This window comes from Ascaphus truei, chromosome 2 (genome assembly GCF_040206685.1).
Source record: "Ascaphus truei isolate aAscTru1 chromosome 2, aAscTru1.hap1, whole genome shotgun sequence".
NCBI classification, from domain to species: domain Eukaryota; kingdom Metazoa; phylum Chordata; class Amphibia; order Anura; family Ascaphidae; genus Ascaphus; species Ascaphus truei.
In genome coordinates, this window is record NC_134484.1 from 67,616,771 (window position 1) to 67,631,170 (window position 14,400).

Genomic DNA, 14,400 nt, shown 5'->3' on the forward strand with positions numbered 1-14,400 from the left:
ATGCTGGGGATAATGGTGAAAGGCAGGGTTGCAGACCTGCCTAAGACATGTGAATGTGCTCACAAGTGATCTTTTTATTTGCTATATATATATATATATATATTTCACAGCAGTGCACTGTAGGTTTCTATGGCAGAAAGTGGGTTAAACTGCTGTATCCATCAAGAATAAAGACCACACAGACAAGAAAAGGATAACTTAAAAGCTTTTATATTCATTTGGGATTTTAAATATACTTAATATACATTTACCTTGTTTTCATGTAGAGGCAGGATTGTCAAGAATGTAACATATTGTTACAGACATTGTTTTATTCTACATTGTGGAATACATGATGGTGATTTGGTAGCATTTCTTTATGCTATAAATTCTGTTTGCAATTTGCATACAGTTGGTGGTTTTCACTGACCTGTGTACATTTTACAGCAGTTGCAGGCTAGAATAAATATTTGGGTTTGGAAAAAGGTTAGGTAGCAACATTCTCTATTTACAGACAATATAAAGGGAAACATTCGTCTGTTTAATTAACACTGCTAGAAAACGGTAACTTTTGAATCAACGTTTGCTTTGCAAGTTCTTCTGCACTCTTTGCAAACAAGATTTTCCAAGTAACTTCATTAAACCCACACGGAGTGGTAGCACATGCGAGAGAAAAGCAACGGTGTCTGTCTTTACGGAAGTCGTTAGGTATCAAGATATTAACATTTATATTAATTAGTTAATGTCAGATAGGTTGAACCCAGATATAGTACACATAAGTTAGTTACTGTAATAATTGAAGTTAATAATGATTCCCAAAACCCACACCCCCAAAACTTAAAAAGAACATGTGGCTGTGATCTGCAGGTTTGCATTTGAACACACCATGCCAAGGTACTCTCCGATCATAAAAACGCTGCTGTGTTTATACGCGGTAACTGGCAGGCTACTATATCCATTGCCTGGTTTCTGCATTAGGCACTGGCACTTGGTCATGTTTTCTTTTTTCTCCATTTCATGAACCAAGAATGAGATTTACATCTGTCGATTGCTCAGCTGATTCCACTAATTGCACACTTTATCCTTAGATTCCCCGATATTTAATTTAGATCCCCTTTGCACGGGGGGGGGGGGGGGCTTGCATCTCATTGCCACTCTGAAAAAGCAGGCTTTCACCTATATCAGTTTTTGTCGATAGCAACCGTTTGTCTGGAGGTTCAACAAAGAATGCGGGAGCTCCTCCTTTTCTTACTGTGCTCCTCACAACTGGAACAATCTACCCGAGACTCTCAAAAACGCCTCCAGTATAAGTTATTTCAAGACTTAAGCTGTCTCTCATTTTAATTTTGTCTGCAAGTGTTACATACGCCCATAATCATATATCTAACTGTCCATGAAATGTCTGTAAATTGAATGTATAACCTCTGCTCATTTAATGTAACCATGTATCGTTATCATAACTCTGTGCTCAGGACATACATGAAAACGAGATATAACTCTTAACGTATCACTTCCTGGTAAAACATTTAATAAATAAAATGAAATGTGGTAAATTACAGTTCCTGACAGAACTGAAGTGTTGAATATTTCTATTTTGGTGTCTCATGGATGGTTAGTTAAAAAAAAAAGTGGACATTTTAAGTGAAACTTCTTTGTGTTTTGTCACTGTTTTGTCACAGAAATTGTATTTGTGATGGTGATGTTTTTAATTAAAAATCAAAACACAATTTCAGTGAGAAAATGCAAAGACGTTTGACTTAGAACGCGTGTGCGCGGCACACGCACCCTGTTTTACCTACTTGCACTACTATATTTATAATAACTGTGAATTCCTTGTGTGTGTGTGTGCGTCTCTGTGTGTGAGTCTCTGTGTGTGTGCGCGAGTCTCTGTGTGTGTGCGCGAGTCTCTGTGTGTGCGTGTGTCTCTGTGGATACTGCACAGGCGTGTGTCTATGTGTGTGTCTCTGTGTGTGTGTGCACGTCCCTGTGTGTGTGTCTCTGTGTGCGCGCGCCGGTGGCTACTGCGCAGGCACGCTTTGCTTGCGGCTACTGCGCAGGCGTCCCGAGCCGGCAGCAACAGCTCCTGCGCATGCGTGACGAGCGTGGGAGGCATCCGCATGTGCGCGAGCAGCCATAATGGCCTTTTCTGCCAGCAGTGACGTCAATTCCGGGACTGCACTTCCGTCTCCAACAAGGCGACTTACTCCAAGGGAAATTTTCATTTGGCAGGTGCCAGCATAGAAGTTTCACTTCAAAAAACGGAGACAATTGTAGTAGAGTTAATAAACTTGGACTCTCTGCCACACTGATGTAAAAGCAGCGCCAGATTTACCAAAGAAAATCACATTACACTCAGTGAGATTTCCTTTCTTTTCACAAAGCTGGCACCGTTTGCACACAGGTACTGTACTACCACAGTTGTGCAGGCAGTAGATGTTTCAAAATAACCTCTTTTGTAATTTTAAAGAGTGGAAATTGTACCGGAAATTGTACCTGAAATTGTAAATGAAAGACGACCTTTTATTAAACATGCACTTGTTACCAAATACTTGAAAATGTTGTACCACTGATCTGAGCTCAGAACTCCTGGACACTCCCCTCACACATCCCCCCCCCAACCACCACCTTTTATATCTTCTCCTTTTTTACAAGATTTATCGAAGTCTCCCATCTGCAAAATTGAGGCAAAAAACCACACCAGATGTACCAAGGAAAAACATTAACATTGAAAGCAATATGATTTTCTTTGCAGTTGAGACGCTTTGATAAATGGCCCCCTTTGTCTTTGCCATAATATTGTTTTTTTTACCTGCTCATTATGTTTGTATATACTACAAAATAATAGAATTATATATATTTTTTCTATATAACTGATAAGAGTATAACTCAATGTGTCTGAGACAGAGGAAGACAAAGTGTCATGTTTACTCTGATGGGCTAAGCCATAAGGTAGTACTAAGGTATATTGCTGTGGAGAACAACAAGCGACAGAGAAGCCCAATGCTACAACCAATATGACAAAAATACACAGTAAAATACTTATATATTCTCTTGAAAAAGGGTCATTTAGTTGAACCCTTTGGCCAAAGCATCGTATGCCTGCAAGCCACGTCAAGGCAGACCCAGTTTGCAGGTCCTAACCCTACCAGATAAAATACTAATATTCCACTATTAGAATTAAAATTCTCATTTACCTCTATTAGGAGGGAGAAAGACCAACATTGGATCTATATCCAGTAGAATGAAACAGACCTGCTGACTTGGGAAGTGGGGAGGGGTGAGCTTAAACCCTGGGAAGGAGGAGCCACTAACCTCCAACAGCTGAGACCAGCTGAAAATAAGTTAACAAACAACACACAGAACCCCATCAAGCACATTTTAGGAACCCCTGAGCCCCCACTATATATATATATATATATATATATATATATATATATATATATATATATATATATACAGTGTTCGACAAACCTATACATTTGCTCGCCCCGGGCGAGTGGATTTAACCCCCGGGCGAGTAAATATTGGCCCAAGCAGCACACGTTTGGTACTAGGTGGCGAGTAGATTTTTTTGTGTGGCGAGTAGATTTTTTGGTGATTTGTCAACCACTGTATATATATATATGTATATGTGTCAAAAAGGAGGGCTACTGAAGCTGGGGAGAACCTGCTGAGAAGGCGGCAAGAGAGGATTTAGAAAAAAAAATGCATTTTTCCTGCATCGGATTGATGCCGGGAGTCTCCAGAGCTGATACCCATTAATATCAGCACCGGAGGCCCCCGGCATGAATCCCATGCAATAAAAATGCATTTACTAACTTCATACATATGAATGAACTTCATATGCAACTTCATTACCTTAGTGGCTGACCACTAAGGCAACGAAGGGGTTAACTACCAGTTCCATGTTTATTGTGGGTAGCGGGGGTGGGTGAAGGTGGTTTTTGGCCCTTGGTGGGTGTTTAGACCTTGCGAGGGGGGAAGGGTTGCTGGTGGAGTTAACCCCTTCATTACCTTTGCGGTTAATACCGCGAAGGTAATGAAGGGGTTAACCCCTCCTGCTACCACCCGGTAGGCCAAAACATCCATCCTTGGGGCTACTACCCCTTCACCCAATCCATCTACCCACAATAAAAAAAAAATACACACAACAACCCTACTACCCACCTCCTCTACCCCCAACAACCCCCTCCCCCACCCACCCCAACACACACATTACAGTAATGGGCAAAATAACTATTATCCACATATGGACATTAGCCAGCCAGCATAAATAAAGTAAATAAAACTTTCTACTTACCTCTGCCATCATGAAGGGCGGCTTCGTCAGCATACTACAGGTCTATGTCCTGTGTTGCTAGCAAGAGTACATGAAAAAATACAATCTAATGGCCCCTAACCCCTTAATAACCGCTATAGTAATTAATGGGTTAACCCACCCTCCCCCGCTACCCACCCCTGGCCCACTATACCCACCCTCTACCCATTGATTGGCATAGTGGTTCATCATAGCCATATAATATGGGCATGATAAGCCACTATAGCTCTCAATGGTCACCCTAATAACAATCATTAAGGCCAAAAATACACAAGAATAAAAGAAATACACAAGCACCTAAACACCCCAACAATTAAAGAATTAAAAAGCCTAATAGTACAAATGAAATGTTTTTTTGTCTATCACCAAAACAGCAAAAGAATAAAAATTATGTTATTCCAAAACATAAGAATTAAATAAAATAAACACCTATCTAACCAATTCAAGAAATAAAACCGCTAGCCAAATCAATTAAATAAATAAAACCACTAGCAACAAAACAATTAATTAATTTAAAACGCTAACCAATCCTACAATGTACTAAAAACAAATCATCCAAATTCCAAACAATTTAATCCCAACAATAAACAGAAATAGAAAAAATAACAATCAATTGAAAACTAGCATTTCCCAAAAAATGCATTGCCAGTCACTGTATTTATCTGTAAATGGGCACAGATTAATACAGTATTAGTCAATCGGCAATCACAAACATAAAAAAATACAATAAAAAAACATGAAAAAAGACATTTACATATATTCAATATTTTACTTACCTTTAGAAGTCTTCACCCTCCGAATCCCGGCATATCTGCAAGATCTCGACCCCCCTACGTCATCACCCGCAATCTGTATCCATCCTCCTTGAAGAACAGCATCAGGTAAAAATAAAATCTTCTTTCATTTGATCTTCTGTCACCTTCTTCTATCTTCATCTGTCATTATTTTCTTCTTTTCTTTAATGTTCTTTCTTCTTTTTTGTAATCCACTAGAGCCCCATGGTATATCCGGCAACAGAAGGGGCTTCGACGTCTTCGTGAGCTAAAATGAGATGGAACAGGACCTATATAGGGTCTGTGACGTCACATTTTAGGCTCAGATGGTACAGCTCCAATCCGATTGGACGCTGTATCATGGGTCCGCCTTTTTTTTTTTTTTTTAAAGGATGTGTTGTCACCTCCAAGGGAGGTACTTCACATCCTTAAAACCACGTGGCTATATCACATGGTATTACAGCCAATGGGATTGAAGACAATTCCATTGGTTCAAGTACTATGTGATATGTTAAATTAGTTAAAAAGGATGTGACATCACTTTAAGGGATGTTGTCACATTCTTTAAATTAAGAGAGGCGATCATCACGTCTCCGGCTACTCGCCCGTTTTGGGAATTTTGCTATCACAGGTAATTGAGGCTTTCTGAATAACGTCATAGCAACGCTAAAAAAACTGGCGGCGTAAACGGTCCAGTGATTTTTTTTATGAAGGCTTATATAATAGGCCCCTATATGTTTATGTCAACAGAAAATTGATTTTTGCAAACATTCAGCTGGCCAGGCATATCTTCATTTATAGTTTTGTTCTTTGGATATGTAGGGTAGTGAGATATGAATTTAAAACAGTTTCTAGATTATTGGCGAGTATGTGTTTGCACCAAATCAATATTTTATTTTTACTAGGAACACTACATTCTCAGAGAATGTATTGGCCTCAGAGAAAACTGGATTTTTTCCCGCTACAAATAAATACATCAAGATGTGTTAATGTGTGATCTAATCAGTGAGGGCTTGCAAGTTTTTTTTTTCAACTTCAAATTTTAATGATTTTTTCCACAAAGCATAACAGACAGTTGTACAAGTTGTCACCTGAACTCTCTTACTTAAATGCCATGTCTATGCCTTATGTCACATAAACACATAAAACGTCACCATGGGTAGGGAAGAAAAAGGGGGGGGGGGAGAAGGAGGGGAAATCTGACAGCTTCTTTGGTCCTAGTCCCTTGCAGGACTCTCTGTTTTGTCCTCTTCCATCCGGCGGAACCTCTGGTGTGTCCTCCAGTATAATAACCATGCCTATCCTTGCGTGGTAACCCCTTGTCGGTCTCTGTGTGATGCTTAGGCCAGCCCTTCCATCCAAATCCCTTACTTATTGCATCCAATCAAAGGAGAACACATTTAGTCCTATCAGAGCAAAACGGTGGCATTGCTCATCGCCTGAATGTCCGTCTGGGCCAACCAAGGCAGCCAGACCTTTTGGAAATTTGGGCCAGTGTCGTTAACTAAATTTGTCAACTTTTCCATTTGGCAGCAAACCAAATTTTGTTCCGAATCTTTTCAATAGATGGAAATGTGTTTTGGTTCCACAATGCTGCAAACTCGCACCTCATAGCTGTTGCAAAATGAACAATTAATTTATTTTCTGCTCTGGCTAGCTCCTGTGCTGGTTTTTTTAAGAAGAACAACCAGGGGTCCAACTGAATTTTGAAGTCAAAAATCCTCTGTAGCCAAATTCTGATTTGTTCCCATATTGGGGCTATTCGAGGACAGGTCCACAGCATGTGCAACAAGTCCCCCGGCTTTCCACACTGCTTGGGGAACAAGGGGGAGTAACCCGGGACAAATTTAGATAATTTTACTGGAGTGAGATACTGTACACCTCATGAGTTCTCCTTCAATGTTGTGCAAATGGAACTTTTGGCCGCGACGTTAAAACTCTCAGTCCATTCCTCGTCCTCTAAGGTCTCGTCTAGGTCTGCCTCCCACTGCACCATGAAATTTAGCTTCCGTGTATAGTCTTTACCTGAACTGACTACTCCTTTGTTCATTCTAGATCTTAGTCCCAGTGTGTCACTTCACAACACACAGAGCGTTTCAAAATTAATCAACGGAGGCCATACTGTGTGTTTGGTATAAAATGTCCGGATTTGGAGGTACCTAAAAAAAGTGTTAGGGATGTCTTTTTCTGACGTAATCTGTTCATATGTCTTAATGGTGGTTCTACCCTCCAAATCCTTCCATCTCCTAATCCTCTGCTGTCTCCAAACTCTGAAATTCTTACCATCTAGCCCTGGAGCAAAGTCTGGATTGCCATATTGCGGGGTCATCATATTGTAATATACATCTTCTCTAACTGTGCATGCAATGTATTGTAAATAATGTATACCCTGTTCATTTATGTAACTGTATTTGTAACCATGTATTATTTGTCATATTAACTATGTCCAGGACATACTTGAAAATGAGAGATAACTCTCAATGTATTACTTCCTGGTAAAACATTTTATAAATAAAATCAAGGAATGCCTAGAAGTCAACGAGCATTTGGCTTGCAAGTTTTAAAGCCCAATATGAATATTTTAGCTTCTCATTCACATTAGTCACCAAAAAAAATAAAGTGTAAAATACAATAAATATATTTTCTTCCAGCATTTGCTAAAAAGAATAGAATCTATTTAAATTATCCTTAATTTACAATCCATTCAGAAAATAGGGGGAAAAAAGTTCATATACCAGTAGGACAGCTACCGACAAAGCAGTAACATTTTCTGCTTCAGCAGTTTCAGAAAAACGTTTTCTAATTAATATTTAAATGATTTTTTTATTGAAGTGCATGTGCAATTTTTCTATAAAGAAATAAAGGTTTTGATTTATGTGTACAGTATCTAACTGTTGTAGCTACATACAGTCACGCTGTGACATCACGTATTTCTTGTAGTAGAATTAAATTCACAATGAACTGTGTTGCTACATTCTTATAACTGTAGTTTATCTCCACTACACTCCATTCACACTTAAGCTTAGTCGTGGCAGAGTGCAGCTGTGTGGTTCATCGGAGATCAGCTGCTTCTAGTTTGTTTATAATGTCTGATACTGTATATCTCACTTATGTTATGTAATAGGGATTTTCTTTGGTTTGTTTCTAATTTCCTGTACATGCTATGGTTGTTCGTCGCAGCATGCTAATTTTAAGAGGATTCTCCAAACCTTGGATATTTCATTTTTAGATAACTGGTGATTTTCCCAGTCATACACTAGATGTGCATTCACAGGTGTTTGACAATTCATTGTTTATCTGCGGCATCTGGTGTGAATAGAACTATATGGGTATCGGTTTGGGAACCTCAGAAATATTGTGTAGTGCTAAGAGAAAGTGAGAGACATTAGTGGAACTGAACAAACACAGTTAAGTTCCATAAGGAGAAGGAGCGGCTCAGTGAGTATAGACACTGACTGGCACGGAGCTTAAAGCAGGGGAACCTGGTTCAATTCCTGGTGTCGGTTCCTTATGACCTTGTGACCATGTGACCATGGGCAAGTGACTTTAGCTCCCTGTGCCTCAGCCACCAAAAACATAGATTGTAAGCTCCACAGGGCAGGGACCGTGTCTGCAAAATGTCTCTGTAAAGGGCTACGTAAAACTAGCAGCGCTATACAAGAACATGCTATTATTATTAAAAGCATTCTCTCGACCTCTCAAACTATTAGGGTAGATGATGATGATGATGATGATGATGATGATGATGATGATGATGATTAAACTTAGCATGGGCATTGGAGTCGAATAAGTGGAAGCACAAAAATAACTCTTGAAAGCTTATATTATAATATCAATTGTTGGTCCAAAAAGAAAAAGGTATTACTTCATACTGAAGCATGAGATGAAGCATCTTCTATCAAACAGCAGCCGCTGTACATGTGCTTGTGAACCAAGGACCAAGAGTGGAGCATTCACTGCACAGTGCTTGGCAGGGGGGAATGGCCCATCAGGATTAACTCCGCAGGAGTCCCTGCTTCTGAATGGGACTCCCGCTGTGTGAATCATATCAGTCTGTAAGGGATGTGCATTGAGAGTAGACAGAATCACTCTCCCTGCACACCTCTAGCAGGAGATTGCACAGCTTTTATTTTAATAACATATTATTGAAGCAGGGGGTCTCTGGAGCTGAACTGCTTACCTTCCAGCAGCCCGCAGCAGCTCCCTCCTGCAGCCCGGGAGACCGAGACCGTGGAGGGAGGGGGGGGGGGAGTAGCGGGTCCCTCCGCTCAAACCACGGCCCCCCTCCCACTTCCGCCCCCCCCACCACTCCCACCCCCCTCTCCCACTCCCACCCCCCTCTCCCACTCCCGCCCCCCTCTCTCCCACTCCCGCCCCCCTCTCTCCCACTCCCGCCCCCCTCTCTCCCTACAGACCGCATATCGCGGTCTGTGCCTGTCAGCGTGCCGCCTGTCTGCAGTGCGGGCGCGCTGACTGAGGGAGCGGGGCCTTAGCCTAACTGCACGTTACAGACAGATGCAGCCTGGTAAGATTCACACAGCGGGAGTCCCATTCAGAAGCAAGGACCCCTGCTGTGTTAATCCTAAAGGGCCATTAGTCTGGTTGCAGGGATTCCGCGTGCACACAATCTGTGCCGACTGTGCGTCCAGCCATTGTGCTACATCCATACTTTTATATTCTGCACTATCGCAACTGAACCAATAAGACTATTTCTACTTAATTTGTATATATTTTGTATAACGTGACAATATCAACAGTAAAATAATGTACCCAGATTTGAGAGATTCTGTTATTTCCACGTAATACACATTGCACTGTATTTTAAAAATAAATATAGGGGCCTATTCTAGTAGCACCGAAGCGTGACAAACCGCTTCTAAAGTGGACTTCAGAAGCGAATTCGCTATTTTGTAAATCGTTATCGCATGTCCAAACGGCGTCTAAACGGCTTTCTTAGAAGCAGTTTCACTCTTGCTCTAACAATCCGATCGGTTTGTAAAAGATAGCCTCTAACACCCATTTTTTGCCAACAGCTGCTATTCTAGTAGCTCCATTATCCACTTCTAAAAACTCGCATTTTTTTAACACCACCTAAAGGGGGGTGAGATTGGTATTGCCAGTTACAATACATCCAGAGCCTGAAATATGGGTTCGGCTGAGAGAGCGAAACCCATAAGTCAGACTGGGGAGGGAGTTAGCAGCACCTCAGGTCATTTCGCTTCTAAAGCAAGTACAATCTGGGCGGATTGGCTGTTATACCGCGCGATGTGTCACTTTTTATAGCAGCGGTTTAGAACATGCGATTTGCAACAGAGAATACGTTCTCACATTTCATTCTGCTTCTTCTGTGCCAACATGCGGTTTGGCAATGACAAATTCGGAGCTACTAGAATAAGCCCCTGCGTCTATTGGTAGTATTAATAATTGTTACCAATACATTTACATTATTCCAGTGAATGTTGTCATTATTTACAACACAGTATATTATAACAATAATTGAGCATTTATTCTACCAGATTTTGTAATTGATATTTGAGATGCTGTTTTTATCAATAACTACAATTGTAACAGGGCTGAAGAAGGTACATTAAAGGTCCTGTAAGCATGCACTCTTTATAAACATCAGGCAGCCATTAAAAGGTACCACTTTTACCTCACTTCTGTTCTTTTTTTAATTAAAAATACTATTATCCTGTCTATCAATAAATACTTGAAACAGGCAAATGCCTCTATGCAGCTGTATAAAATAATACTAGCACAGTTAGTTTCGCCCTACCAGTGCTCACTGTAACTTGGAGTAATGGAAATGTTTCTTCCTGTAGGCGGATTTCAGTGGACCAGAGCCAAAACTTCTCCCATCCTTCTCCAACACACCCACATTCACTCACTTGTAGCCAGAAGCCCAACTCTGAATCTGACAGCAACAATGATGCTTACCAAACTATCTCAGAGCAGACCTGCGCCTTATAACAAGCCAGGGGATCAGACCAGGAAACTAACTTGTGTAATGCTAGAGAAAAATGCAACACAGGGGTAATGGTCTTCAAGTTATGTGCATCAGCAAAGCTGGGTCAACCAAGTTCATCATTTCTCTGGAAGATTAGTGCAAAAAGGGACCAAATGCATACCCTCCAAATGAACCTATTTAGTTAGCAGTTACTCTACATGTTTTTGGCTCCTGTAAGATCAGCTGTACCTATTACCCAGAATGTTTTTTGTGTGAGGTAAGCAGCATAGGTTATGGGCCCCCAACATAAGTTAGTTGATGGTCCCATGTAAACAATGACTTTCTAGAATAACGTGCATATATAATAACTATAGTTTCCAATTCTTCACGCTCATTCAGCAGCAAAGTGGTCAACAAACCATAATCGACTGAACCATGAAACAAGGAGCTCACCGCAACCATTAACTCTGTCATTTGCATTTAAAAGGTCATTATTTTTTCAACTGCCTATGCATTGCATGCTCATTAAAGTGGTCCGCACAGCATAAACTTCTGTACAGTAAACTGAAAGCACCCAACCTGAACACCCATGGGGGTTTATACATGTGTACATGATGGTAATGTATGTACAGTAAGTTACTGATTGTGTACGTACAGCTCCCCCACCCAAATCAATGTTCCTGCACTCCTGCGAACACCACGGTTAAAGTATTTGCATGTAATGCCTAATTCTATTTTGCATTGTACGCCAGGCGGTTCCTGCTCACCCAGCAAAAAAAAAAAAAAAAGTGGTTAATAATGCATAATAGTGGATCCATGGTGAGCATTTGCATATATTTACTAATGCCATAGTGAACTTTACAAATAAAGTCTGCGGGCTCATCCAGCACACACAACAAGCTGTTAATAAAGTCCACGGCTCTGTTTCACCCATTGGATGCAGGTTTAACTTTGCAGAGAGCGCTGCGAGTCCGGGCAGACTGCAGCTTGCACTCTGCATCCCCCACCCTGCAGCGGGTTAATGGGACACGCCAGCTCTTCCCTTACCTGGTGCTGAGCGCTGAGTCACACTGAGTCCTGGTTAAGCACTGTTACCTGCTCCCGGAGCCGACTGTGCACGGAGGGGACACAAAGGGGAGGAGGCGGAGAAGCAACAGATCCAACGCGTGCTTATTTGCAGTGTTCAAGTGAAGAGCAGGAAGATTGCCCCCCCTTGGGAAACTTCATGCATCTAAAGGTCCGCCCCTCCTGTCCATTAGGGCCAGCGGCAGTAACCGGGCGCACAGCATACACTGACATGGTATAATTATATACTGTGCATGCCAAGGATGCAGAGGTAGGGTACACATGGGCTGCTTCAAGGACAACAAGCTTCCCCATACATAGCAGGAGTTTGTTTCATAGTCCAATGTAAGTAAATCACTTTATTGATCCCCACTATGAGCATGACTCATTACCATTAAACTATTTTTTAACGAATAGTGCTAAAAGCACTACCAGGTTTATCCATTGCAATGAATTGGATTTTTTTTATTGAGGTTCTGTCTTTTGCACTATTTTTTTCAAGCTTGTCCTAGTTCTGCACCCGATTTGCAGCACATTTGAAGACTTTGGAAAGTAGCCCTCTCATTAGTGTAGTTAAAAAGCAAAGTGCACCCTGTGGTAACTAGCTGCTGGCTGCAGGATTCTTGAACCACGGTATCAGGCAGAGATGTGCAATGTTGGCCAGATCCACCTGACAGCTGTTTCGATCGAACTTTTCAAAAGTGTTCGAAAAACCAGAAACAATTTCAATCAAGCTTTTGGTGCAAAACGTTCTTACACAATGGTCCAAAGTGTTCAAAATCCTCTCTTTATTTGAAGTGGCAAATTGGCAGCCGTGCGACTGTCTATAATTTTTCAAAATAAGTTTGGTTTAAAATTTGAAAGCAAAAGTAATCAAATTAATCGATTGTGCAATACACACTTTATAGAGTTAAGCCAGCTCTAAAGTTCGCTAAAGCCCGCTGTTATCGGAGACCAGGCAATTTACACCTTTTTAACCGGCTTCATTCACTGAGCAAAACAAGGTAATGAAATAAATTGAAGTTTATTCATACAAATTCGCTTACACACAATGGAACACAAAATACAGACAAAAAGACACAGTCACTGAGGGTCTGGGGTAAAAAACGAGACTTTCCTAGGTGCAGGGAACTCTAAATAAGAGTTTTACCCTGACCGGAACTTAGCCCGGAATCTCCTGCTTCCCAAATCGACTTGAAGTTCCACATGCCACCGCTCCCTTCTCTTCTGAGAACTTGGAGTTTCTTGACTGGAGCTACCATGGATCCTCTGGAACCGAAATCGGCATCAAATCCCAGCCGCATCAGCTACATTTGATTTTAGAACTTGGATGCAAAAGTCATGACTTAGACTCTGGCAGGCTTTTCTGGCTTGAAAACAAAGCCGGTTGTCTGCTATTCGCGCAAGAGCAACATTGAAAAGCCCGCCTGCGCTCTTTCTACCGGAGAACTCCAATCTTATTGGCTCACAGATTCTTTATAGTGTTCTGAGTTTCATTCATGAAACTCAGCAGCCAAACCCAATACTGGTTCTGGGTCACCTGGGCACTAGCTGGGGTACCCCCCTTAACCCAGGGATCCCCTCAGCTACAGGGACACTTGTTCATCCCTGTGCCTCATTCACCTTTCTGGGCTTTACTGAAGCAGGGTACCCTAGTGATTAGTCGCGCTTGCGTTTTCAAGGGGAGATATTGCCAGGACAATGTGCTTACATATATCCGGGAATCAGGCATGATTCCCAAGTTCATTTTTAGGGGAACAGACAACTCCGGACCCCAACTACCTAGGCACATTTTGACAACAATTCCTCCGCAAAATCCCCCTTGAAACTCATCCCTTAGCAATTCCTACTCGCTGGCCTGCCCGGAAAGGGAAAAACACACAAAAAATACTTTTATTACAGGTGATGCGTTGAAACAGTACAATGTTACTGGGTCCAAGAGCTTAATCTCTTGAACCCTTATACTCGGATCAGGGGCAACCAAAACGGGCTTGACCTTTATTTGAGAGCCTGGTTACCCCCTCCCGTCACACACGCAAAGGGCTAAAACACACCCCTACCTACCTGTGTGCTTGCAAATGCGTGCAAGTTTGTTGAATACTTCACAGGTACAGCACATCTGAATCATTTCAACTGCACCATATTTTCTCTCTCCTAAATTCCTGGACTGCTATTAGTTTATTAGATATTTTCTATTCACCAAGAAAAAAAGTCTGGTTTGGGAACCAATATATTCAGTGCTGGAAATTTGGATTTTTGAACTGGGGGTATGGCTAAATCCATCGATGTTATTAACCTCCCTTCCCCCCACAAAAAAA

At 41.4% G+C, this 14,400-nt stretch overlaps 1 protein-coding gene across 1 annotated transcript in view; it reads right to left on the bottom strand.

The window, feature by feature from the left end:
- Window positions 1-12,238, bottom strand: part of MATN2 (matrilin 2) — a 120,290-nt gene extending 108,052 nt beyond the window's left edge. Inside the window, exon 1 of the mRNA XM_075582667.1 lies at window positions 12,065-12,238. The gene's annotated coding sequence lies outside the window, so the exon portion shown is untranslated. The remainder of the gene's footprint in view (window positions 1-12,064) is intronic.
- Window positions 12,239-14,400: the final 2,162 nt, after the last annotated feature.